We start from the raw sequence: 27823 nt of genomic DNA, 5'->3' as shown, positions 1-27823 counted from the left end.
AGTTAGTTGTGATTCCGGTGCTCTCACAAGAGGGAGTGAGCACACATCCTCCTACTCTGCCATCTTGAACCAATCTCCTCTGGCAGATTATTTTGATCACGTCCAACCTTCACTGTACAGTGAAGGCAGCAGGGAAAACTGGTTCACACCAGCCTTTCAACATATGTCTTTTTCCTTAGGATAAATTTCTAGAATGGAATTACTAAATTAAACATGAAAGATTATGAATATATTGAAGGTTTTTGTTTCATCTTTGATGTCCTTTTTAAATATAACTTATTGACCATGAATTTACTTTATCCTCATAAAACGCTCATCCCAGGTCAAAAAGCTAGCAATGAGACGCAGACTAGAGCTGGGTCTCCCAGCCCCTACTCCACAGGCTTTCTGTCACACCCACGGCCTCTGCACTGTCAGGTCCAGAAGCCCCACTCTTTAACAAAGAAATGCTTTTTCAAGCCATGGAATCCTGTCACTGCACTAACATGTCCACCAGCTCCAAAGAAGCAGAGATGAAGCTGGTCCTGATCACTCTGCAGTGGACAGGGAGCCTTTCTTCTCAGTAAAAGAACTGTCAGGGGCACAGTCGACAACTCTGCGGAAGGAGGGAGAATCCAGATACTCATGAGAGCAGAGGCGGGGGATGGGGGCTGCCCAGTGAAATAAGCTGTGAGCTTTGTAAGTCAAGTTCCCCAGAGTAGTTCCCATAAAAATCATTACTTTAGGCAGAATAGGGTCTGCCTTCTAAAATTATTTGAAATTATCTAAAAGCTGATAAACATTTGTATTAAGCACATCTCACACAATGCTTCTTTTATATAGAAACCTTGCATCTTTCTAATTGATGATTTCAACTAAATACAACGTGCTTAAAACACATAAAAATAATTTCCAGACATCAACAGAATGATGCAGGAAAAGGATAAACATAATAATATTTTTTAGGGACTTTCCTGGTGGGGCAGTGGTTAGGAATCCGCCTGCCAATGCAGGGAACACGGGTTCTATCCCTGGTCTGGGAAGATCCCGCATACTGTGCAGCAACTAAGCCTGTGTGCCACAACGACTGAGCCTGCATGCCATAGCTACTGAAGCCCATGCGCCTAGAGGCCGTGCTCCGCAACAAGAAAAGCCACCACAATGAGAAGCCTGTGCACAGCAATGAAGAGTAGCCCCCACTTGCCACAACTACAGAAAGCCCACATGCAGCAATGAAGACCCAATACAGCCAAAACTAAATAAATAAATTTATTTTAAAATATAATATATTTTAAATTACAAGGTTTACGTACACAAGTCAGTATCATACACTTCTTGGTTGAAGAAAATAGCCCAATACTCATTTGACTGGGAAAAGCTGAGAAGTCTGGCAATGTCAAGTGTCGGGAGGACGTGGGAGCAGGAAGCCAGGCCTGCAGGTGGACATGTGGATGGGCCCCACTCCTGGGAGAGGCAGAAGGGAGACTTGCTGAAGTTCATCCTCGGGATAAAGGTCCCCGGCCTTGGCCGAGGCTCATGGTGAGCATGGTGCCCTGTGAGCCGCCCCAGGGAGGCCTCCGTGCCTGTGCTGCAGAAACGGACCAGCAGCAGCACTAGGGGCTGGGGGCGCATGTCTGGGTTGGCAGCCAGGGAGGGGGCAATTGCTGGTCCCACTTGGGGGCACTGGAGAGAAGAACAAGGCAACTCTACGCTCAGCGCTCAGCGAGGATGTCGGAAATAGAAGTGGGGTGAGGACACAGGGTGCCTGGGACCTGCCTACAGCAACCCAGGGGAAGGAGCAGGGAATGGGGGCGCGTGAGACCAGACATCTGTGAGAGGCACTGTTAGCCTGCAGGAGGGCACTGCACTCATTATTCCAGTCTCCACTCTTGCATAATGTGCATAGTAATGAGTCCAAAAAAAAAAATTGGAGGGACTTCCCTGGTGGCACAGTGGTGAGGACTCTGCTCTCCCAATGCAGGGGGCCCAGGTTCTATCCGTGGTCAGGGAACTGAATCCCACATGCTGTGGCTGGGAGTTCACATGCCACAATTAAGGGGCCTGCAGGCCACAGCTGAGGAGCCCGTGAGCTGCAACTAAGAAAGCCTGTGTGGGGACTTCCCTGGTGGTGCAGTGGTTAAGAATCCACCTGCCAATGCAGGGGACACAGGTTCAAGCCCTGGTCTGGGAAGATTCCACATGCCACAGAGCAACTAAGCTCATGAGCCACAACTACTGGGCCTGCGCTCTAGAGCCCGTGAGCCACAACTACTGAGCTCGCATGCCACAGCTACTGAAGCCCATGCACCTAGAGCCCGTGCTCCGCAACGAGAAGCCACCGCTATGAAAAGCCCATGCACTGCAACAAAGAGTAGCCCCCACGTGCCGCAACTAGAGAAAGCCCGCATGCAGCAATGAAGACCCAACACAACCATAAATAAATAAATAAATTTTTTTAAAAAAGAAAGCCCACCTGCCGCAACTAAGACTCAGCGTGATGAAATAAAAAAATAAAATAAAATGGAATGGAATAAAAATGAAATGAAATAAAATAAATATATGTTTAAAAAAGAAAGGATGAAGGAAAAGTGCTCAGACCCCAAGAGACCCCGGGCCAGCCCTTTGCAAGGCCCGCAAAGCTGGGCTCTCTGGCCCCTCCAGGAGCCTGGGCGCTGCTGGGAGTGCCTGCCCTTCTGGCTGCACGACATCAGCCAAAGCTGCAGGAGCCCGAGTCAGACCACAGACTGCCAGCCTCTCCCCAGGAGTGACGGCCGGGTCAAGGCTGCATGGTGGTCACTGCTGAGCTGTGCACTCAGGGCCCATCCCTGATGAGGAAGTAGAAGGACTCATTTTACTACACCTGGATCCCTGGTTCTGAGTGAGGGCACAGAAAGGATGCGGGAGGCCTTGCTGGTCAGGAAGCACTGGTGGCCACAGGGGTGGCAGCTCAGCTACTGTGCTTCCCCCAGCCACCACTTCTCCTTGAAACTACTGACCACAAACTGTGGTCACTCAGACGTGGGTGTCAGACAGGCATTTTCTCAAAGATTAATGAAGTGAGCCTGTCACTCGGAGGAAAACACCTGATGGCATTTGCTGTCAAAGATAAAACTTGAGCTTCTAAGTGAAAACTGGAATTTTAGAAAACTTGTATCACTACCATGGGCCTGCTGCTTGCCCCACACTGTACCCGGTGACCCACACAGCCAAGTGACCAGTGCGAGACGTCACAGATCACATGGGAGAAGGACTCATTCAAAGTACGAGACGGGCCATTACTCTGGTCCTCATGGTGTCAGATTTTACACTGCAATTAATTTGAGAAATTACTGCTTGTTTCGTTGCAATAGCAAAGAACAGCTACGACTATTTTTAAAGACTTTTGAAATACCTTTGCCAACTAGGTTTTACTCACATATAGTGTGAGGCTGGATTTTAATCATTTACTTCAACCAAAACAACAGACTGCAAACACTGAATGCAGAAGCCAACAGGACCATCAAGTTAGTGTCCATGCAGGGACCTCCCTGGTAGTCCAGTGGTAAAGAATCCGCCTTCCAATGCAGGGGACACGGGTTTGATCCCTGGTCGTCGAACTAAGATCCCACGTGCCACGGGGCAACTAAGCCTGCGCACCACAATTACTGAGCCTGTGTGCCTCAACTAGAGAGCTCACGTGATGCACCTACAAAGCCCACATGCTCTGGAGCCCATGTGCCACTAAAGAGAAGCTTGGGTGCTGCAATGTAAGATCCCACATGCTGCAAGGAAGATTCCGCGTGCCGCAACGAAGACCCAACACAGCCAAAAAATAAATTAATTAAATTATTTTTTAATAAAATTAAAAATTAAAAAAATAAAATCTGTTGACAATAAATCAGACATTATAGAAATTGGGAAAAAATAAAACAGTGCCACTCTTACTACTTTGAGGGGTTTTGGAAACTACAGGTTTTTTAAATTTAAGAAATGTTATTTATGTTAATGTAATGGGTTTATTACTATTAATTTTAATAAATTAATAAATATCTTAAAATTTATCAGTTTTAATTTCTAATATGGTAAATATTAGTAGATTTAACCCACATAAACAAACACTGTTTGGGTCCCCAATATTTTCTAAGAGTGTAAAGAGGTCCTACTGCTGACGAGTTTGAGGATTTCTGGCCTAAGTAAATGCCCTTGATTAACTGACCCAGAAATATACACAGGAGTGGTCACCACAACATGATTTGTAATAAGGGGGAAACAACGTCCCTTCAATAAGAGAAAGAAAAAATGGTGACATATTCTTTATGGAATAAATGGAATATTGGAATACTATACAGCTGAGATACAAATGTGTATGTGTACATGTATACACACAGATCTCAAATAGATACACACACACACACGCACAGATCTCAGGAACACATTGTTGAGAAGAAAGGGAAACTGAAAAGATCTGTACAAGATGGTGCCAGTGATTTCTATTTTAAAAAAACAAATACTACATTTTGTTTATGGAACATATACCTTCGGGAGGCTACCCACCAGGTTCACAGTCATGACCGCCTGTGAGAGAGAGGAGGGAACAGCACTAGGAGGGGACAGTGGGCAATTCACCTCCTACCTGTAACATTCCATTTCTCTTATTTAAAAAGGGAAGGGGTTCCCTCCTCCTGGCCAGAGAGCAAGCCTGCTTTAGGGCAGCCTCTCCTAGTTACTTCCCTGAGAGGGACACTAGTTGAGAGACCTCTCCTGGGAGCTGCTGGAATCCAAGTAGTGTACAGCCTTGACTCTGCTGGGAATCTACTCATACTGGCTGTTATTAAAGATTTTGTTATAGTCCACCTGAAACCTCAGTCAATGCTGTAAGGATGGGATTTATAAACCTGCATTTACCAGCCTGTTAATTTTTAAGTGCCCCTTTTTATATGTTTCTATTTCGGTCCTATATTTTCCACTACCATTTAATCTGCTTTAAACCAAAGGGTTCTCCATTTCTGTGGGAGTTTATACTGCTCTCAGCTCTGTCTGATCTCCAGTGCCCAGGGTTTCTTCGGTGTGTGAACAATGGAGGAAAACTTGACTCAAAAGTTTTCGTGCCCCAGCAAAGGAAACAAAATGAAACAAAAAGACAACCTACGGAATGGGAGAAAATTTTGCAAAGGATGCAACTGATTAATTTCCAAAATATACAAGCAGCTCATGAAGCTCAATAACAACAACAAAAAAAAACCCAATCCAAAAATGAGCAGAAGATCTAAATAGACATTTCTCCAAAGAAGACACACAGATGGCCAATAGGCACATGAAAAGATGGTCAACATTGCTAATCCTTAGAGAAATGTAAATCAAAACTACAATGAGGTACCACCTCACACCAGTCAGAGCGGCCATCATTAAAAAGTCTATAAATAACAAATGCCAGAGAGGGTGTGGAGAAAAGGGAACCCTCTTAACACTGTTTGTGCAAATGTAAATTGGTGCAGCCACTATGGAAAACAGTAGGGACGTTCCTCAAAAAACTAAAAATAGAGTTACCATATGATCCTGCAATACCATTCCTGGGCATATATCCAGAGAAAATTATAATTCTAAAAGATACATGCACCCCAACGTTCACTGCAGCACTATCTACAATAGCCAAGATATGGAAGCAACCTGAAAGTCCATCTAAAGATGAACAGATAAAGAAGATGTGGTATACATACACGATGGAATAATATTCAGCTATAAAAAAGAATGAAGTAATGTCATTTGCAGCAACATGGATGGACCTGGAGATTATCATACCAAGTGAAGTAAAAGTCAAGCAAAGACAAATATCATATAATATTGCTTATATGTGGAATCTTAAAAAAATGACACAAATGAACTTACTTACAAAACAGAAATAGACTCACAGACATAGAAAACAAACTTACGATTACCAAAGGGGGAAGGGAGGGAATTAAATTAGGAGTTGGGAATTAAAATATACACACTGCTATATATAAAATACATAACCAACAAGGACCTGTGTATAGCACAGGGAACTATACTCAGTATCTTGTAATAACCTATAATGGAAAAGAATCTAAAAAAGAGTGTGTGTGTGTGTGTGTGTGTGTGTGTGTATATATATATATATATATATATATAATCTGAATCACTTTGCAGTACACCTAAAACAAATACAACATTGTTGGACTTCCCTGGTGGCCCAGTGGTTGAGACTCCATGCTTCTACTGCAGGGGTGCAGTTTCAGCCCTGGTCAGGGAACTAAGATCCCACATGTCTGTGGTGCGGCAGGGGGTGGGGGGGAATAATACAACATTGTAAATCAACTGTATTTCAATAAAAAACTTTTTTTAAGTCTTTGTGCCTGATTATTTTTGGCCTTTCAAGAGTAAATTTATTATTTCCAATCAAATATTCAACAAACATATAAAAAGAAAACAAGTATAGAAAGAAAAAGGTGTGTAATCCTCAGAGGAAAAAAATCAGGGATTTCAAGGGACTAAGCAAGGGGAAAACTCCATGGTAAGCTCAGCTAGAAAGCCAGGCTTCCAAATCTGTACAGTCCTGCAGATGTGATGCTGCCACACAGCATCATGTCACCCGCCCTGGCAGCTGCGTGACCTCCCCCCAGCGGTCTTCCACATTTGTCAATTCTCATCATGGCGCTCGGCTTTTAAAAATCAATGGGAGGAGATCTGTGCCCAGTCCACAGGAGCTCAGGGGTTGACAGGAATTCCTCTGGTGGACAGTCGCCCTCATTTCAAAGGACATCTGCTCCCCAGGATATTCCTTGGTCCCTCACTGAGCACCTACTATGTGCCAGGGACACAAAATGAATGAAGTGAGGGTTGAAGCAAGGATGCACACTATCACATGGATGAACCTCAACAATCATGCTAAGTGAAAGCAGCCAGACACAGAAGACGGTTTGGTGTATGATTGCATTTATGTGAAATGTCCAGAAAAGGCAAATCCATAGAAACAGGAAGCAGATACTGATCTGGCTGGGGAGAGGAGTGGACAGTGACTGCAGACGGGCATGAGGGGATCTTTGTAGGATGAGGAAATGTTCTACAACTGGACTATGGAGATGTTGTACAACTATGTAAATTTACTAAAAGTTGTTGAATTGTATGATTTAAATGGGTGAATATTATCAATAGTGACTTTTCACAGCTGACAATTCACTTCTGCTTGTCGACCAACATTTCCTGAATTTGTAGGGCAGTCCTGGCCTGAGCTGCACAGCCTGGGCATTCACCATCTGCAGGAACTTAACCTGTCCCCTCTGCATCCAGATGGTGCTGGGCATGTCCCATCTTTGGGAGAACTGAGAAAATCTCTGGAGTAAGTCTGGGAATGGAACCCCAGATGAGATTTTTCTGCAGGCTGCAGGCTGTACAAAAATCAACACTAAAATTGGATCCCATCAAGTCTAAAGATTTCATTAAAATAATTTCGGAGGTTTTTAACCCACTGATAAATTTTCATTATAATTTTACATGAAAAGTTCAAAGGATGACAATTCTATTTCATGCAGTATTTTTTAAATTAAAAAACGAAATGCTGTTCTAAGTGGGATCAAGGCATTTAAAAATCTTAGTTCCTTTAAAAACTATGAAAGAATGAGCTCAGAGTGTCACAGATGAAGTGACAAGAAAAGATACCGCCTAGGTCACGAGGGCACTTTTAATCAGCTGGAGGCTTTCCAGTGCCCACAGTGCATTCAGGGCCAAAGCCCCACATGCCCACGCCGGCTCCCTCTGGAGGCCGTGATCAGCCACTCGGCGGGTCCCAACCCCGCCCCTTGTGACAGCCCCGCGCGCGAGGTGAGGCCAGGCCGGCGGGGGCGAAGACGCGGTCCCCCCACCCCGGGCCCTTGCAGGTCACTGCCCGCAGCGCGGCCCAATGAGGGACAGAGCCCGCTCTCCCGGAGGCCACGGCCCAGGCCCAGGCCAGTCTGGACTCACTGCGGCCGCAGCCGGCTCACCCGAACACATGCTCCGAGCTCCAGACCCTCATCGCCGCCCACGCAGAGCCCGGCCCGGGGTGCTCCAGGTCCAGGGAAGCTCCAGGCCCGGGATGCTCCGCTCCGCGGGGGGGCAGGGCGTGTGGACGCGGTGTGTGGGGCGTTTAGGGAGTGGGCGGGTCGGGATTGGGCGCCCGCCCATCACGAGAGCGGCGGCACCACGGCTGCGCGGAGGGACTGGCAGTAGCTGTGCCGGCCGCAGGCACCGACTACGTGGCGGGGCGGGGCCAGGGGCCACTGCGGAGATGGGGGCGGGGCTCATTCCTACTGGTCAGGTGGTCCAAATTCTCCCAAAGCTCCTTCCAGCCATGCCGGTTCCCATTGTTGGGAAGGATAAGGAACAGTGTGTCCCACCAGCCCAAGTCTCTCCGCGGAGTTGGGGGGCGGGGGGGGGGATGGAAGCAGCAGGTGTGGAACGGCCTTAAACCAGAACGTGAGGCCCCTCGCAGGCAGTCCGCTGTGTGGTTCGAAGACCCCACGAAATCCAACCCTTTATGTAGCCAGGCAGGTGCGACCCTCGAGACCCGGATGTCAAGTGAGAGCACTGACAGCACCGCTTGTCAGAGCTCATCCTAAGTTCACCCGGCACTTGGGTTCACTACTTGTCTTTGTCCAAAGGAGAAATATATTTCTCATTCCCATAGGAGGTAGGGTTGCAGCCTGAAGCCAGGTGCTCCCTGTAAGTTAGGCTAATGTTTCAAAAGGATGGCTCCCAAGTCCCTGAGAAAAATCATTCCTGGGTTGTTCAGCTGGCCAAAGGCCTACTTAGCCTTTAAAAACATTTACATAGGACTTTGCTGGTGGCGCAGTGATTAAGAATCCAACTCAGGGGACATGGGTTCGAACCCTGGTCCAGGAAGATCCCACATGCCGCAGAGCAATTAAGCCCGTACGGCACAACTACTGATCCTGCACTCTAGAGCCTTCAAGCCATAACTACTGAGCCCATGCGCCACAACTACTGAGCCCATGCGCCACAACTACTGAAGCCCGCACGCTCTAGGGCCCTTCTGTTTCAACTACTGAGCCCGCGTGCCTAGAGCCCATGCTCAGCAACGAGAGAAGCCACTGCAATGAGAAGCACAGGCAGCGCAACGAAGAGTAGCCCCTGCTCGCCGCAACTAGAGAAAGCCCGCGCGCAGCAACGAGGATCCAAAGCAGCCAAAAATACTTTTTTTTATTAAAAATAAATAAACATTTAAATAGATCTCAAAAAGACAACTTAGAAGTGTTTTAGAGTAGATGCTCTAAGAAAGGGTAAAGGAGAGACCCTTTCCCTTTTGCACTCGGGAAAATTCATTTTTACTCTAGATTTATATTTACCCTGCACTTCTACAAATACGGTTCAAATGCAGAGAAGCGAGATGCTAGTTTGAGAAGAGGGTGACCCTCTGCAGAAAGAGCTGGGGTGTAAGGGCAGCACCCAGCTCAACACCCACAGCGAGCAGTCATCCCGAGCCTACCTGTGCGATGAGTCAGTGAAGTGGGGACAGAGCAGAAGCAGCCCAAAGACCTGGGCTAGGACCCTGGCCCCACCATCTCCATGCTCCACACACTCCACCTTTGCCACCTGTGCTCTAACCTCACGGCGATCTTCCCATGTCAGTGCTGCTGCCCGTTTTATTAGCGAGCAGACTGGGGTTTGAGGAGGTGTAAAAGTGCGCTGAGTGATCACACTCTGAGGGCAGAGCTGAGATGAGTCCCCCACAGCCATGCTGCAGTGACTGGCCGTTGTGGCCAGCTATGGAACACGCCCTGTGCTGGGCTCTGAGCTCAGTGCTGTCATTCTGGCTTTAAAAAGCATCATCATTGGACTTCCCTGGTGTCACAGTGGTTAAGAATCTGCCTGCCAACGCAGGGGACACAGGTTCGAGCCCTGGTCCGGGAAGACCCCACATACTGTGGAGCAACTAAGCCCGTGCGCCACAACTACTGAGCCTGCGCTCTAGAGCCCGTGAGCCACAACTACTGAAGCCCTCGTGCCTATGGCCCACGCTGCACAACAAGAGAAGCCACCGTAATGAGAAGCCCGTGCACTGCAATGAAGAGTAGCCCCCACTCACCCCAAGTAGAGAAAAGCCCGCGCACAGCAATGAAGACCCAATGCAGCCATAAATAAATAAATAAATAAATAGCCGTCTCTCAAACCACTGAAAAAAAAAGTTTAAAAAAAAAAAGCATCATCATTTACAATCAGCATTTTCCACAAACACGATTGACCATGAGGCTGAAGAAATTGGGCCGATGGTGACAGTCAGAAGACACTGTAGTGAGAGTTTGTGGGGAAACCAAGACGCTAGCCAGGAAACATCTCTGTAGAGACACTACTTAGTGGTGGAGCTGGGGCCTGAGGGCAGGAGTGCAGTGAGGGTGGCCTTCAGGCTCACTGTGACCTGCACCCGCCTCGCCTTCAAAGCCATCTCACACACAGCTGTTGGGTCCCAGTGGCCAAGCCCGGCTCAGGTGTCAGCACCTCTATGGTTCCATCACTACTTCTACGTACTTGCATCTGAGACTTACTACCACGTGTTATGACCATCAGGAACTAGGTTATCATTATCCTTGTTACTTCCAGAGTCAGAAACCTAATAGGCACACAATAAATCAATGACTGTTGAACACAGATGAACGTCACACCTGGCTTCAAGTCCTATACTGCTACTTCCATTGTTGGTCAAAGACCACCGTTTCACTCACTCTGTTCCACCAAGTCTGGTCCAGAAGCAGCAGAGCTACCCGGGAGCCTGTTAGAAATGGAGAGCCCTGGCCCCATCACACAGCATCTTGGGAGCTGTGCCCCACTTCACATCTAAACCTTTCAAAGCAAGAGTCCGCATCTGCTCTTCCCGCTCCTTTACTGCTATGTATTCCACCGCAGGCTGGAACGGGCTCCCGAAACCTCTCGTTAGTCATCAGTAACCATCGCACTTCCAGTCCAATGGGTGCTGTTCTGTCCCCCTCCCCCGGGCCTCTGTGCTGCATGAAAAGTATTGGGCTTTCTCTCCTGGGACCTCTGCTCCCTCTGCATCCTCTGTACTGGTCCTTCCCAGGATACACGCCTCTTCCCTCTCTGTTCTTCCCCCTCTACACCTGCTCCCTGAGTGATTCACTGAGTGTCCTGGTTTCCACTAAGTCCCCAGCCTGCCTCTCCATCTCATTCCTACCCATCTGTCCAGTTGCCCAAGGGGTGTTCTCTAGGTCCTACTTCAAACGCATCATGGCCACGCATCTCCCACCTTAAACAGACTCCTCTCCTAGGATTCACTGCCCAGGTCCCTGGCATCACCCAGGCGCCCCAAGCTAGACCCGGACCCCTACATCCAAACAATCATCAAGTCCTTTGGGATTTACCTCTTCTAGATTGTTTTAATCCCTTCTTCTGCATTAAGAGCCAATACTATTTAATAGTTGTAGCTGAAGGCATGGGTTTGAAGAAGAACAAACCTGGGTTCCAGTCCTGGCTCCCATTCTGCAAATTGCTAACTTCTTCAAATGTCAGTATCATCATCCTTGACATGGGAACGCTACTAGTAAAAAAACAAAGTCCTTTGGGACTTGTGGGAATTAATGAGGACAGAGTACATGACTGTGGTTAGTATTGCTGTCACCGTCCCTGCTGACTCCTGACCTGGCTCCATCCAGCACCATCCTCTCCGGGTTCCTGCACAGCTCCCTAGCTGGCCCCTCAGAGCAGTGTCCCATCATCCTGCCACACCCCCTCCAGAGCTCTGTTTGGCCATGCCCTGGGGTGGTCCTCGGCCCCCTCGTCCTCCTGCGGCTGCTCCCAATACCTCCATCGTTACTCTCAGCACATTGTTTTAGAATTACTGCACCAGTTTGTGTTTCTGTCTCTCTCACCAGATTATGCTTATTAAGGAAGCAGGTGTCTAGGCTCAACCTCTCTCTTAGCTTTTGAATTGTTATCTCTGGGGTGAGGCCCAGGAACAGGCATTGTTAATGAGCAGCCAAGGCAATCACAGCACTCTGGAGTTTGGAAAGGCGTCCTGCACTAGACTGAGCTCTGGGATGGGACCAGGCCTGGCTCATTTCTGTGTGCCCACGCTCGGTCCCGGTACCTGGCAAACAGTGAGCTCCAGATAAGTGCTTGTTCAGTGAGTCAAGGATGACTCCAAGGGTGTCATGAACCTGGGAGCAGGTTGGCCAGGGTGGGTGGGGCTCCATCTGTTGTCACCACTGCAGAGCCACCTGGTCAAGTTTAGGAAACCTTAGTGCCTTTGTGGGTCACCTATGGGGTAAATTGAGAGGCTTTTCAACCAGTGGTCCTAGTCTTTTTTGTTAATCTATTCACATTTTATATATTGAGATTCGGTGTCAAAATTTCACTTTTACAAGAGTCTGCTGCTAAAAATAAATAAGTTTGAAAATTGCTGTACCAGAATAGCTTTTTAATTTAGAGAGAAAATCAATCTCCCAGCAGGTAAGGAGTTTTGAAGAACTTTTGGAGCCATTCCTTTCCCACTGTCATGGATATTCTTCATTAGGCTCTGATGTTTAATTGACTCTGAAATACAATGATCATGAAGATCTGACTTACAGGGATTCCTCAACCCTCCATGCAGTTAGAACAAGAGGGCAGGAGGGCAGGATTCCAGCCGGCACCATCAGCATCTAGATCTTCCAAGATCCTATGTAGGAATATTATTGTTATCCAGAGACAGTTCTCTAACCAGAATCAGAACTATCCTGAACCTCAACACAGCCAAGATATTCTCATGTTTTATTAAAACAGTATATCTCTGTGACCTTTTACTTTCTATGGTATATGCTTCTATGTAATTAATTCCTCTTCCCAACCCTTAAATACAATTCCTGAAGTAAGTCTCTACAATAAGTAGTCTAACTTTTCCTCCTTATTTCTGTTTCTGGGCACTTTAATTCTATCCAATTCCCATTATGCCTCTGGCATCGCAAAGATGGCTTATGACCAAGGGGCCTGGTATCCAAAACAATCATCAGTTTTCTCTCGAAAAGATACAACTAGGAAAAATCTAGAAACTTTATGATATTTGTGCACTACTGTGACCAACAGTTCTAGAAAAATGATCACTACCAAGTAAAGTGGTGACTAGGAATATTCTAAATGTTCTGCTACTGTCATTCATGAAACTTGCATTGTTAGGGTTTGATGTTGTAATTCATTCTCTTATTCGTTGTCATGTAGGAGATATTAATATTGTGTCTTTAGATTACTTGAGGCACATTACCAGGAACAGCAGCACAAGTCATGACCACAGACGGAAAATATCACATCAGCTTCACCTTATAGAAAATAATTAGCACTGTTATAGATGAACAACAGTAACATCATTTAGGAGGAAAAAAAATCCAGACCAGCCTGTGATACTTGAAAGTCTTCCTTCTTTTTTTTTTTAATAAATTTATTTATTTATGCTGTGTTGGGTCTTTGTTTCTGTGTGAGGGCTTCCTCTAGTTGCGGCGAGCGGGAGCCACTCTTCATCGCGCACCATCGCGGTGCGCGGGCCTCTTACTATCGCGGCCTCTCCTGCCGCGGAGCACAGGCTCCAGACGCACAGGCTCAGTAGTTGTGGCTCACGGGCTCAGGTGCTCCGTGGCATGTGGGATCTTCCCAGACCAGGGCTCGAACCCGTGTTCCCTGCATTGGCAGACAGATTCTCAACCACTGGGCCACCAGGGAAGCCCCTCGAAAGTTTTCTGAATGCACAATGCGCAGTTGTCCTTAATAGACTAATAGATTAATAGACCTCTCCTGTCACCTGGTGGACAAATTGTGCAGCACAGCTTCGCGTGAGCAGTCTCAGGGTCCTAGTCCCCAAACACATGTAACTTACTTATTTTTTGTAATAATGTTTACCAAGCAATTTCTCTGCTGGGATATCATCCACTGAATATATATTGGCACGTGTGTGTGTGTATATATATATATATATATATATATATACACACACATCAATAAAAATGTTCATTGTAGCATCTGAGATACAAATAAATTGGAATCAGTCTAACTGACCCTTGGTTAGAAACTGTTATACTTTTCCCATAGAATACCAGAAAGTTTATTAAAGAACTGGATGGAAGTATATGCGATTAACATACAAAAGTATATGTTAATCAGAAAAGCAAAGTGTATAAACTACAATTTCATTCACATGAAAATATACTTTATATGCTTGTAAATACATGTAAACTGTATGGACACACACACAACACACCAAAAGAACTCTAAGAAAATTACCTTTAAGCAGTGAAAATGAGAGACTGACTTTCACTCCCTATTTTGTATCGTCAACTTTGCTGAATTTATTTATTAGTTCTAGTAACTTTTAATGGATTGTTTATGATTTTCTATAATTAGGATCATGTCATGTGTATATACAGATAGTTTTACTTCTTCCTTTCCAATATGGATGCCTAATATTTCTTTTTCTTGTCTAATTGATCTGGCTAGAACTTCCAATACAATGTTAAATAGTAGTAGTGAGGGCTTCCCTGGGGGCGCAGTGGTTAAGAATCCGCCTGCCAATGCAGGAGACACGGGTTCAAGCCCTGGACCGAGAAGATCCCACATGCCACAAAGCAACTAAGCCCGTGTGCCACAACTACAGAAGCTGCGCTCTAGAGCCCACAAGCCACAACTACTGAGCCCACGTGCCACAACTACTGAAGCCCGTACGCCCACAGCCCGTGCTCTGCAACGAGAAGCCCGTGCACCTCAATGAAGAGTAGCCCCTGCTCACTGCAACTAGAGAAAAGCCCACACAAAGACCCAATGCAGCCATAAATAAATAAATAAATGAATTTATAAAGAAAAAAATAGTAGTGGTGAAAGTGGGCATCCTTGTCTTGTTCGTGATCTTAGAGGGAAAGATTTCAGTCTTTCACCATTGAGTAAGAAGTTAGGGCTTCCCAGGTGGCGCAGTGGTTGAGAGTCCGCCTGCCAATGCAGGGGATGAAAAAAAAAAAAAAAAAAAGAAGTTAGCTGTGGGTTTTTCACAAGTATCCTTTATTATGTTGAGACGGTTAACTTCCCTAGTATTCCAAGTGTTTTCTCTAATGAAATGGTGTTGGATTTTGTCAAATGCCTGTTCTGTATCAATTAAGATGATCATGTGATTTTTTGTTTTGTTTTGTTTTTATATGCAAATGTTCATAGCAGCTTTATTCATATTTTCCAAAAATTGGAAACAAAATGTTCATTAACAGGAGAATAGCTAAACAAATTGTGGTACATTCATACAACGGAATACTACTCAGCAATAAAAATAAATACATGGTTCAACCTCTCAAAACTTTATACTAATGAAAGCATTAAGTGATTCAATTTAGTTTCAGAGCTGGGGAGGGGAGGGAAACCCTAGTCTATGGTGAAAAAATATGGATAGTAGTTAAACTACCAACTAAAGTAGGGGTAGTGCTTTGTTGCTTAGGTAGGGGTATAAGGGAATCTTCCTTTGTCCTGATATGGCTGTGGGCTAAAAATATCCATTTTCAAAATTGTAGTTAAGATTTGTGTATTTCAATTTTATAAATCTTACCTAATAAGAGGTATGTATATATGAATATGGATAGATGAATGTACCAAAGCAGAATTGAGGACTATCGAAGCTAGGGGTGAAGGTTCAAGGTACAATTTTTTTTAATATACATCCAATTAAGATGTTTAATTACAAATCTCGACGTATTTTTATGGGCTACTAGCTCACATATCCAACAGCATATTGGACATCTCTTGACACTGCCAATGGTTTTCTTCCAATCTTAGTTACATAACAGATCTCTATGACCCTGCCTCAATTTCATCCTAGGTTTCTGGTTTGAACAACTCAGGAAAATGCTAGATTGCAAGAAGTAGTCTGAAGAGGGTTCAGTTTGGGGTAAGAATTGTGACTTGTCATCTTGTAAAGGACTAATAAAGTAGCCCCTAAGGAGCAAACATAAGTGGTAAGAAACTAGAAAAGTAAAACAAACTGATGGTGATCAACAGTGGACATGCTTGCAGTGAACTCAGAAAGTCTCTGAAGGTAGGAATGGGTGGATAGAATCCAAAGGACCAATACTTCTTCCATTATGACAAAAAGGGTAGATGAGAATGTCAAGTTTGAAGGTGGGTAGCCAGGAAATGGTGAGTTATCTGACTAGGACAATAAAAGCCTTTTATTTTTCATAGTGTGATATCACATTTACCATATTTTTCAGATTATGTCCCTGAATCTGATTAACACCAAGTGTCTGCCAAACTCAGTTACCTGTTCATGTAAAAGAATCTGGTGCTGTAGGTATTGCACACATATGTAACAACCTGCTTTTCTATGATCAACCCTTTTTAACTCAGATGATGAGATATGTACCTGCATGGCACAATGATCAAAAGCTTATAACTCTGTTCTAGTTAATAGAAATAACCATCAGTTAGACTCTGCCCCCACCCCACCATCAACAGCCTATTTCATAATAAATGTTAGACTATTCCACCTTCAAACTTTTCACTTTTCTAGTTCCAAAATCTAGCATTCTTATTCTTACTACTTACACCCTCTCTACTCTTTGATATCCTGGTATATAGCCCGGATGATTTCCTTTGAGCTTCAGGTATGAAGCCACTAACAAAAAAATGTTTAAATCTGTTCTCCCAGGAGCTTAGAGATCTTATCTTTATGACAACTCCCATAAATCTTAAAAAATGATCATTAAATATTGATTTACTCAATTAATTATAAAAACTTTAGATGTCTAGTATTTGGTCATGTATACTATTTTTAAAAATACATCAACAGAAAACTTTCTGAACGTCACTAGACAACGAATTAAGCAAACCTTTATTGAAGCTTAAACTGTGGTACAGAAATACATTTCAACTGATTTAAGTCCAACACCATGGAGAGAGAAATTATGGCACCAAAATTTTCCCTCCTCTATCATACACACTAGGATTAATTTAGATTACTATCCAATCTATAGTTTTCATTTTTCTAGGCTTTGTTCCATACAAATTTGTGCAGTTTCTCAACATTAAATGGAAATCTTAAATCTATTGGGCCGGGGCGGGGGCAGGGGGCGGGAATCAGACCTCAAGCAAATAAATGTTCATCAAATCTACTGGGACACTGTTCAAGAACAAAATCCACTTTGAGCACTGGTTCTCATAATAGCCCCAAAACATTAGGTACTGTGCGCTAATTACAGAACCGGACTGATCCATTGATTGAAAGCTTCTTCAGTGAAGCTCTGAATAAACAACATGTTTAAAAGTCAAAATTGTTCCAACCACTTGATTTCAAACCAAGTAGAATTTATGTTTAGAAACACTTAAAAAAAAAGTGTTTCATTTATAAATATGGAAGGAACAAAAACATCACTGCATCAATCCAGAAAGAATCAAAAATTGTTTGAGGACAAGAAGAAATACAAAATTGAGTCAACTTTGCTCTTTTCTCAGCTGCTTAAATAAATGTCCGTATTAGCAAATACAGCTAAAAGATGCCAACTCTTTTAAGCCTGTATTTCTAGTCATTTCCCATTGACCATTTTGGAATTTTGTGTGTTATGTTTTATGGATAGCACTCTGTTTCACTGTGTAGTATGTCTGAATAACCTGAACAGTTCTCATTCATCACTTGATGTTACTCCATGGAGAAAGAAATACCAGTAAGAGGAACCATCAGAACACTATCACACGCATCACAAAGTCACATAACTTTTTAAGTCACAAGATGGCAAAGAAATCGATTCTGCTTTGAACCAAAGTTTATGGCATATCATAAATAGAAATGAGTGGAAATGGCTATGAAAGTAAAAGTTGAGGTGAATCATCTGAGCTGACTTGACTTGTTGAATTCAACACAACCTTTATCTTAAATCTCCTTGCTAACAAATTTAGTTATAATTTTTTTATACTACTACTTAGCAAGTTAATAAAGACATGGTGCCCATGAGAAGCTAATCTTATTTAATGGGGGGCACAGAATGGCATACAGTTTCCATACAGTTCTGCCAATATTCCCTAGTATCAATCTACACCTTCTTCACTAATCAACACCAGCTTATTCCAAAAGAGCTCATGGTAACGAAAAATGCCAAACTCCCTTGACCTTAAAAGAAAATTAAGCCCAGGGTCCATCCCCCCGTTCCCCTTCTGGGGTATAAGGTTAGTGTAAACCCACAGTGTAACAGTGTATTGCTTTATGGAGGGGGTGTGGTTGGGAGGGAGATACCATGGTGAGGAATGAATCAATTAAAGTCACACAAGTATAGGAAGCAGTGAGATAGTAATACACAAAATGGATAACTGCAGTCATTTTCGTAGAGGACTCGTGAAAGAAGAACTTTGGTGCTGCAAAAACACCTGTATGAAGTAGAAACTGATTTCAGTAACATTAGTAGAGAATATGTTCTAGAAAGTGGAGGTAACTGGATGCAAAATCCTGGTAGCAATTTAATAGAACAGTCCCAGATGGCTAGGCTGAGGCCAACACCTAATGAGGATGAAAGCCTTGTCTGTGGGGAACTTTGGATGATACCTGGAGAAACACTACACTGTGCATAAACCAAACTGAGTTGTTTTCACAAGTGTTGTAAAGTTTCATATAGTAAAAGGTTTTTTCTACATGCACTTCAATTTCACAGCAAGAGTGGCATAGGATACCTAACCACAGAAGAGAGCATGCATGCAAGATATCTAACTCCTTGATATAATAATGCATACAATTCAAAATGATTACACTATCATTACATCTAGGGCTTTCTGCAACTACAAGGTGGTGGTTATGGAAAGCATGGCCCTTGGTATCAATATCTAAAAAGCAGCCACCACCTTCTTCTATGTGTGTTCTGTTTTGGCGAAAGCAGCCACCACCTTCTTCTATGTGTGTTCTCTTTTGGCATTTTTTCTTCATTTTTCTTAATCAACTCTGCTGTTGTTGCTGCTTCTCAGCAAAACTGGTAAAAACAAAATTGTAATCACTGAACATAGCGCTCTGGCAATCAAGACGTTTAAAACCTTCAATACTCTGGGGCGGAGAAAGCACTGTGAGACATTTAGAACTCTGATTTACAAACAGGGTAGTCACAAATTTTCCTGGCTTGAAGACTTCCACAACTTTCCTGATCAGGTCATCATAGCAGGTCTGACTTAAGTTTGTTTCAAAGCTAACATAAGAAAATTCTGGTTCTGAGTGATGTGAATAGTCCAATAAGTTCCATCCAGTTTCATTCCATTCATTGAATACCCACAAGGATTGAACAGTGTGGCATCAATGACAGAACCTGGTATCAGGTCACGAATTCCACTCTCACGAGTGACATCCTTTGCAGTAACACCATATTTCATGTAGAACTGGTCCATAACTGCTGGGTCAAGCTCACTCAACAGAAATTCCAGGGTTTGATCCGGCTGATTGATTACCCAACTCTCTGGGAAATCCAAAGTACAAAAGTACCAACAATCAGAATTCATGCGTCCCATAAAATATGCTGCTCCATTTGGGAAAACTGCATTAAGAAACTCTATTTCCTCCTGGAAATTCCGGTGTGGGTACCCTTGCTGAGAAGGCTTCATAAAATTCTTACGAGAATAAAAGAAGCTTTGAATTGAGTCAAACCCACTGTAATCCCTAGCAAGTTTCAACAGGGGAACCAGTGCTTTCAGCAAGAGGGTGGTACCACATGTCTTCAAAATGAAACGTCTCTTGGAGACAAACATGCTACTCTCACTGAGTACATAAGCTTCCTGCTTGTCAGTTTTTGTCACACTTATGATTGAACATAGCACATCCTTCAAAAGTATGTCCCACTCGGATCTTGGGATGGTGCAAAGATCCCCAGATCCTTGGTTTGCGTCGGGTTGCTGCCTGGAGAACTAAACCTCCAGCAGCTTCTCAGTCCCTTCGAAAAAATGTGCAGCTTCCATCACCGTGAGACTAGCAAACAACCAACAACCACAAAAAATCAACTAAATTAAACCTCTTCTCCTGCCGCTGCCGCCGCCACTGAGGATTATTCCAGCTGTGTTACTAAAGTTCAGGTTCCTTTTTTGCTATAATTTTATATTAACTTTTTTTAAAAAAGGGTTAATAAAATTTTCCCGGCTTTTTTTTTTGTGTGTGTGTGTGTGAGCGAAAGTTGAAACAGAGGCAGATACAGAGGAAACAGAGGCAGATACAGCTCAGTCTCTTGTAGTCCGCTGTTTTCCCATTAGAGAGAGTAGAGCAAGCACTAGCTAATGTCGCCGGCCATACTGTGGGAGCGATCATGTGATTTTTAAAAATTCATTCTATTAACGTGATGTATTACATTGATTTTATTATGTTGAACCAACCTGACATTCTGAGGTAAATCCCACTTGGCCATGGTGTATAATCCTTCAAATATGATGTTGGCTTTGGTTTGCTAGTATTTTGTTGAGGATTTTTGCATGTATATTCATAAGGGATACTGCATTATCTCCAAATACAGTCACATTGGAAGTTGGGGTTTCAAATATGAATGTTGGGGGCAATCTACAGATTTAATGTGATCCCTATCAAATCACCCATGACGTTTTTCACAGAACTAGAACAAATAATCCTAGAATTTATATGGAACCATAAAAGACCCAGAATTGCTAAAGCAATCCTGAAGAAAAAGAACAAAGCGGGAGGCATAACCCTCCCAGACTTCAGAAAATACTACAAAGCTACAGTAATCGAAACAGAGTGGTACTGGCACAAAAACAGATACATGGATCAATGGAACAGAATAGAGAGCCCAGAAATAAACCCACACACCTACAATCAATTAATATTCAAAAAAGGAGGAAAGAATATAAAAAGGGGAAAAAGACAGTCTCTTCAGCAAGTGGTGCTGGGAAAGTTGGACAGCTGCATATAAATCAATGAAGTTCGAACACACCCTCACACCATGCACAAAAATAAACTCAAAATGGCTTAAAGACTTAAACATAAGATATAACACCATGAAACTCCTAGAAAAGATCATAGGCAAAACATTCTCTGACATAAATTGTACCAATATTTTCTTAGGTAAGTCTCCCAAGACAATAGAAATAAAAACAAAAATAAACAAATGGGACCTAATCAACCTTTCAAGCTTCTGCACAGCAAAGGAAAACATAAACAAAATGAAAAAACAACCTAGAAATTGGGAGAAAATATTTGCAAACGATGCAACCGACAAGGGATTGATTTCCAAAACATACGAACAGCTCATACAATTCAACAACAATAAAAAACAAACAACTCAATCGATAAAAGGGCAGAAGACCAAAATAGACACTTCTGCAAAGAAGACATACAGGTGGCCAATAGGCACATGAAAGGATGCTCAACATCACTAATCATTAGAGAAATGCAAATCAAAACCATAATGAGGTACCTCCTCACACCAGTCAGAATGGCCATCATTAAAAAGTCTACAAACAGGGTGGCTCAGTGGTAAAGAACCCCCCTGCCAGTGCAGGGGACACAGGTTCGAGCCCTGGTCTGGGAAGATCCCACATGCCACAGAGCAACTAAGCCCGTGAACCACAACTACTGAGCCGGCACTCTAGAGCCCGCGAGCCACAACTAGTGAGTCAGTGTGCCACAACTACTGAAGCCCGCGTGCCTAGAGCCCGTGCTCCGCAACAGGAGAAGCCACCACAATGAGAAGCCCGCACACCGCAACAAAGAGTAGCCCCTGCTCGCCACAACTAGAGAAAGCCTGCACGCATCAACAAAGACACAGCCAAAAAATAAAAATAAATTTATTTAAAAAAAGAAAAAAGGTCTACAAACAATAAATGCTGGAGAGGGTGGGGAGAAAAGGGGACTCTCTTACACTGCTGGTGGTAATGTAAATTGGTGCAGCCACTATGGAAAACAGTAGGGAGGTTCCTCAAAAAAACTAAAAATAGAGTTGCCATATGATCCAGCAATCCCACTCCTGGGCATATACTCATTCAAAACTATAATTCTAAAAGATACATGCAGGGACTTCTCTGGTGGTCCAGTGGTTAAGAATCAGCACTTCCATTGCAGGGGCACAGGTTCAATCCCTGGTTGGGGAACTAAGATCCTGCATGCCACATGGCACAGCCAAAAAAAAAATTAAATTAAAATTAAAGATACATGCATCCCTATGTTCATAGCAGCGCTATTTACAATAGTCAAGACATGGAAACATAGAGAAATACAAATCAAAACCACAATGAGGTATCACCTCACATCGGTCAGAATGGCCATCATCAAAAAATATACAAACAATAAATGCTGGAGAGGGTGTGGAGAAAAGGGAACCCTCCTGCACTGCTGGTGGGAATGTAAACTGATACAGTCACTATGGAGAACAGTATGGAGGTTCCTTAAAAAACTAAAAATAGAACTACCATATGACCCAGCAATCCCACTACTGGGCATATACCCTGAAAAAACCATAATTCAAAAAGATACATGTACTGCAATGTACATTGCAGCACTATATACAATAGCCAGGCCATGGAACCAACCTAAATGTCCATCAACAGATGAATGGATAAAGAAGATGTGGCACATATATACAATGGAATATTACTCAGCCATAAAAAGGAATGAAATTGAGTTATTTGTAATGAGGTGGATGGACCTAGAGTCTGTCATACAGAATGAAGTAAGTCAGAAAGAGAAAAATACCGCATGCTAACACACATATATGGAATCTGAAAAAACGGTAATGATGAACCTAGTGGCAGGGCAGGAATAAAAATGCAGATGTAGAGAACAGACTTGAGGTCACAGGGCAGGAAGTGGAAGGTGGGACGAAGTGAGAGAGTAGCACTGACATATGTACACTACCAAATGTAAAATGGATGGCTAGTTGCAAGCTGCTGCATAGCACAGGGAGATCAGCTCGGTGCTTTGTCACCACTTAGAGGGGTGGGATAGGGAGGGTGGGAGGGAGGCTCAAGAGGGAGCGGACATGGGGATATATGTATACATATAGCTGAATCACTTTGTTGTACAACAGCAACTAACACAACATTGTAAAGCAGTTATACTCCAATAAAGATATTTTTTTAATTAAATACTTTTAAAATTTTATTTTAAAAATAAAATAAATAAAAATAAAAACATAGTATCATATCACACACACACACAAACCTAAATGTCCATTGACAGATGAATGGATAAAGAAGATGGGATACACACACACACACACACACACACACACACACACACACACATATATATATAAATAATATGATATCACTTATATGTAGAATCTAACATATGATACAGGGACTTCCCTGGTGGTGCAGTGGTCAAGAATCTGGCTGCAAGGTACACGGGTTCGAGCCCTGGTCCCGGAAGATCCCACATGCCGCAGAGCAACTAAGCCCGTGCACCACAACTACTGAGCCTGCGCTCTTTTCTTTGTCCAGTCTTAACCAGTGCTGCACCTGCTTACAAACCCATTCTTGGAGGACCCTAGTTGATTCACTGAAGAACTCCAGGGACTAAATTTCTCCTTCGACCTCACTTAGAAGGACCTGAATGTTGCCATTTCCCACTGTTGCACCCCTGAGGAAAAGACCTACATTTGGGCAGAGGCTCAAGCATATGCTGATGGATTACACACTGCCCCACCCAATCATTATCCTGTGGGCATGATGGCAGTACCACTGATTGATCCCAATTGGGAGTATCAGCCAGGCTAAACTGGTATCCCTAAAAGAGACCACATGATCCTTTGCCTCACTGAAGAGATGAAACTATACATAATTAAACCTGTCATTTATGGTAAGGTTAAAGAGATCACTCAAGGTCAGGACAAAAATCCAGCCCTATTTCAGGCCAGGCTGGTAGATGCCCTCTAAAAGTATATGACTGTTGACCCAAACACTTTTTGAGGGACACATTGTACTTGCAATCCATTTCATTAGCTTGTCAGCCCCCAACATTTGTCAAAAGCTTGCCATGGGGCCCCCAAACCCCTTGCAACCTTACTGATATGGCCTTCAGTGTCTTTAACAGCAGAGACCAGGCTGAGGAGGAAAGGAAGGAACAGCATGACTTAAGGGACCATTAGCAATCCAAGCTTCTGGCAGCCATCATGGCAGGACCTAACTCATCTCCTGGTTACCCCAAAGGCACTCCCAGAAATCCCCCGCCAGGTAAAGGAGCCTGTTTTAACTGTGGGAGCCCCAAACACTGGAGCAAGGAATGCCCAGAAAACAGGTTCCAGCCTCCACCCAAGACACCATGCCCACTCTGTAAGAAGATGGGCCACTGGAGAAGGGAATGCCCTCAGCTCCAAAGGGAGTGGGGAAATTGCCCCTTGCCAGTCATGGCAGTGGTTGATTGATGGGACTTGGGACCTCCCAAGAAGAAAGTCATTATCACATGGGAGGAACCACAGGTGACCACTGACATGGCAGGTTGTCCAGTTTCTACTAGACATAGGAGCCACTTACTCTGTCCTGACTTCTCACGCTAGGCTCCTTGCCCCCAAAACCTGCTCTATTGTTGGGGGAGAAGGAAGGCCAAAATGAAAACATTTCACCAGCCCTCTAATTTGCAGCTGGGGAAAGACTCTTATAACTCACAAGTTTCTGGTCATGCCTGAATGCCCCAGCCCATTATTAGGAAGAGATTTCATTCTTCTAAATCTTTCTCTCCCTGAGCAAGTGACTCTTACTGTCCCTGAAAACCAAAACCAAGACCTATTTTTGGCTAGACTATGCATTATACAAGACATGGACAGTCCAGCTCAAAATATTTCCCCAGTAATTAAAGAACTCATACAGCCACAGGTCTGGGACCAGGAAATCTAATGACAGGCAAAGATTGCCACTCCTGTGAAAATCACCTTAAAGGAGGCTAATAACTTCCTTTCCAAGCATCAATATCCCACAAAACCAGAGGCTTGATGAGGCCTCCAATCCCTGATCTCAAAATTCATCAAATATGGGCTTTTGTTGCCATGCCAATCTCCTTATAATATTCCAATCCTACAGGTTCTCAAACCAAATGGGGAATACACAATGATCCAAGATCTTCGAATCATAAAAGAAGCTGTCATGAGCCACAACTACTGAGCCCGCGAGCCACAACAAAGAGAAGCCACCACAATGAGAAGCCCGCTCACCACAATGAAGAGAAGTCCCCGCTCGCCGCAACTTGAGAAAGCCCGCATGCAGCAATGAAGACCCAATGCAGCCAAAAACAAAATAAATAAAAATTTTAAAATAATACATTTTAGGGCTTCCCTGGTGGCACAGTGGTTGAGAGTCCGCCTGCCGATGCAGGGGACACAGGTTCGTGCCCCGGTCTGGGAGGATCCCACATGCCACGGAGCGGCTGGGCCCGTGAGCCATGGCCGCTGAGCCTGCGCGTCCAAAGCCTGTGCTCCGCAACAGGAGAGGCCACAACGGTGAGAGGCCCGCATATTGAAAAAAAATAATAATAATAATACATTTTTTAAATAAATAAAAAATAAAAATTCCCTATGAACAAAAGTCGAGGACCAGATGGTTTCACAGGTGAATTCTACCAAACATACAAAGAACAACTTATACAGATCCTTCTCAAACTCTTCCAAAAACTGAACAGAAAGGAACACTCCCAAAGACATTCTATGAAGCCACCATCACCCTGATACCAAAACCACACAAAAGATACTAAAAGATACCACCAAAAAGGAAAATCACAGGTCAATATCTTTGATGAATACAGATGCAAAAATTCTCAAAAAAAAAATATTAGCAAACTGAGTCCAACAACACATAAAGATCATACACCATGACCAAGCTGGTCACAAGGATGGCTCAACACATGCAAATCAATCAATGTGATACACCACATCAACAAAAGAAAAGACAAAAACAACAATCATCTCAATAGATGCAGGAAAAGCATTCAATAAAATTCCACATCGATTCATAATAAAAACCCTTTTGAAAGTAGGTATAGAGAGAACATATCTCAACATAATAAAAGCTATTTATGACGAACCAATGGCCAATATAATACTCAACAGTGAAAAGCTGAAAGCCTTCCTGCTAAAATCTGGAACAAGACAAGGATGCCCACTCTTACCTCTTCTATTCAACACAGTACTGAAAGTTTTAGCCACAGCAATCAGAAAAGAAAAAGAAATAAAAGGTATTCAAATGGTAGGGAAGAGGTAAAATTGTCATTATATGCAGATGACATGATAATATACAGAGAAAACCCTAAAGAGTCCACACAAAAACTACTAGAACTGATAAACGAATAGAACAAGGTAGCAGGATACAAGATTAACATACAGAAACCGATTGCATTTCTTTACACCAACAATGAAATATCAGAAAGGGAATATAATGGTACCTCTTAAAATCACACCCCCAAAAATAAAATATTTAGGAATAAACCTGACCAAGGAGTTGAAAGACATATGCTGAGAATTAAAAAACATTAATAAAGGAAATTGAAGATGATTCAAAGAAATGGAAAGAATCCCATGCTCTTGGATTGGAAGAATTAATATTGTAAAAATGGCCATACTACCCAAAGCAATCTACAGATTTAATGTGATCCCTATCAAATAGCCCCTGACATTTTTCACAAAATTAGAACAAATAATCCTAAAATTTATATGGAATCATAAAAGACCCAAACTGCCAAAGCAATCCTGAGGAAAAAGAACAAAGCAGGAGGCATAACCCTCCCAAACTTCAGACAATACGACAAGGCTAAAGTAATCAAAACAGAGTGGTAATGGCACAAAAACAGACATATGGATCAATGGAACAGAATAGACAGCCCAGAAATAAACCCACACACCTATGGTCAATTAATCTTTGACAAAGGAGGCAAGAATATCCAATGGGAAAAAGACAGTCTCTTCAGCAAGTGGTAATGGGAAAGTCATACAGCTGCATGTAAATCAATGAAGTTAGAATGCACCCTTTACCCATAAACAGAAATAAACTCAAAATGGCCAAAATTTAAATGTTTTTATGTGACACCATAAAACTCCTAGAAGAGAATATAGGCAAAACATTCTCTGACATAAATCATACCAATGTTTTCTTAGGTCAGTCTCCCAAGACAATAGAAATAAAAACAAATAGGACCTAATTAACCTTACAAGCTTTTGCACATCAAAGGAAACCATAAACAAAATGAAAAGACAGCCTACAGAATGGGAGAAAATATTTGTAAATGATAAAACTGACAAGGGATGAATTTCCAAAATACACAAACAGCTCATACAACTCAGCAACAAAAAAACAAACAACCCTATCCAAAAATGGGCAGAAGATCTAAATAGGCATTTCTCCAAAGAAGAAATACAGATGGCCAATAGGCACATGAAAAGATGCTCAACATCACTAATTGTTAGAGAACTGTAAATCAAAACTATAATGAGGTACAACCCCACACCAGTCAGAATGGCCATCATTAAAAAGTCTACTGGGCTTCCCTGGCGGCGCAGTGGTTGAGAGTCCTCCTGCCGATGCAGGGGACATGGGTTTGTGCCTCACTGTTAGTTGGAATGTAAGTTGGTGCAGCCACTGTGGAAAATAGTATGGAGGTTCCTCAGAAAACTAAAAATAGAATTACCACATGATCCAGGAATTCCACTCCTGGGCATACATTCAGACAAAACTATAATTCAAAAAGATACATGCGGGACTTCCCTGATGGCGCAGTGGTTAAGAATCCTCCTGCTAATGCAGGGGACATGGGTTTGAGCCCTGGTCAGGGAATATTCCACATGCTGCGGAGCAACTAAGCCCATGTGTCAAAACTACTGAGCCTGTGTCTAGCGCCCACGAGCCACAGCTACTGAAGCCCACGTGCCTAGAGCCTGTGCTCCGCAACAAAAGAAGC

The 27823-nt window shown here is 43.3% G+C and overlaps 1 protein-coding gene and 1 pseudogene across 12 annotated transcripts in view; both read right to left on the bottom strand.

The window, feature by feature from the left end:
* Positions 1-27823, bottom strand: part of PRELID3A (PRELI domain containing 3A) — a 112192-nt gene that overhangs the window by 76712 nt on the left and 7657 nt on the right. The gene's annotated exons all lie outside the window — the stretch shown is intronic.
* On the bottom strand, positions 18666-19945 carry LOC112412282 (S-adenosylmethionine decarboxylase proenzyme pseudogene; annotated as a pseudogene).

Source organism: Neophocaena asiaeorientalis, unplaced genomic scaffold, assembly GCF_003031525.2.
Source record: "Neophocaena asiaeorientalis asiaeorientalis breed wild unplaced genomic scaffold, Neophocaena_asiaeorientalis_V1.1 scaffold110, whole genome shotgun sequence".
Lineage (NCBI taxonomy): Eukaryota > Metazoa > Chordata > Mammalia > Artiodactyla > Phocoenidae > Neophocaena > Neophocaena asiaeorientalis.
This window is presented reverse-complemented; position numbering and strand designations above follow the sequence as displayed.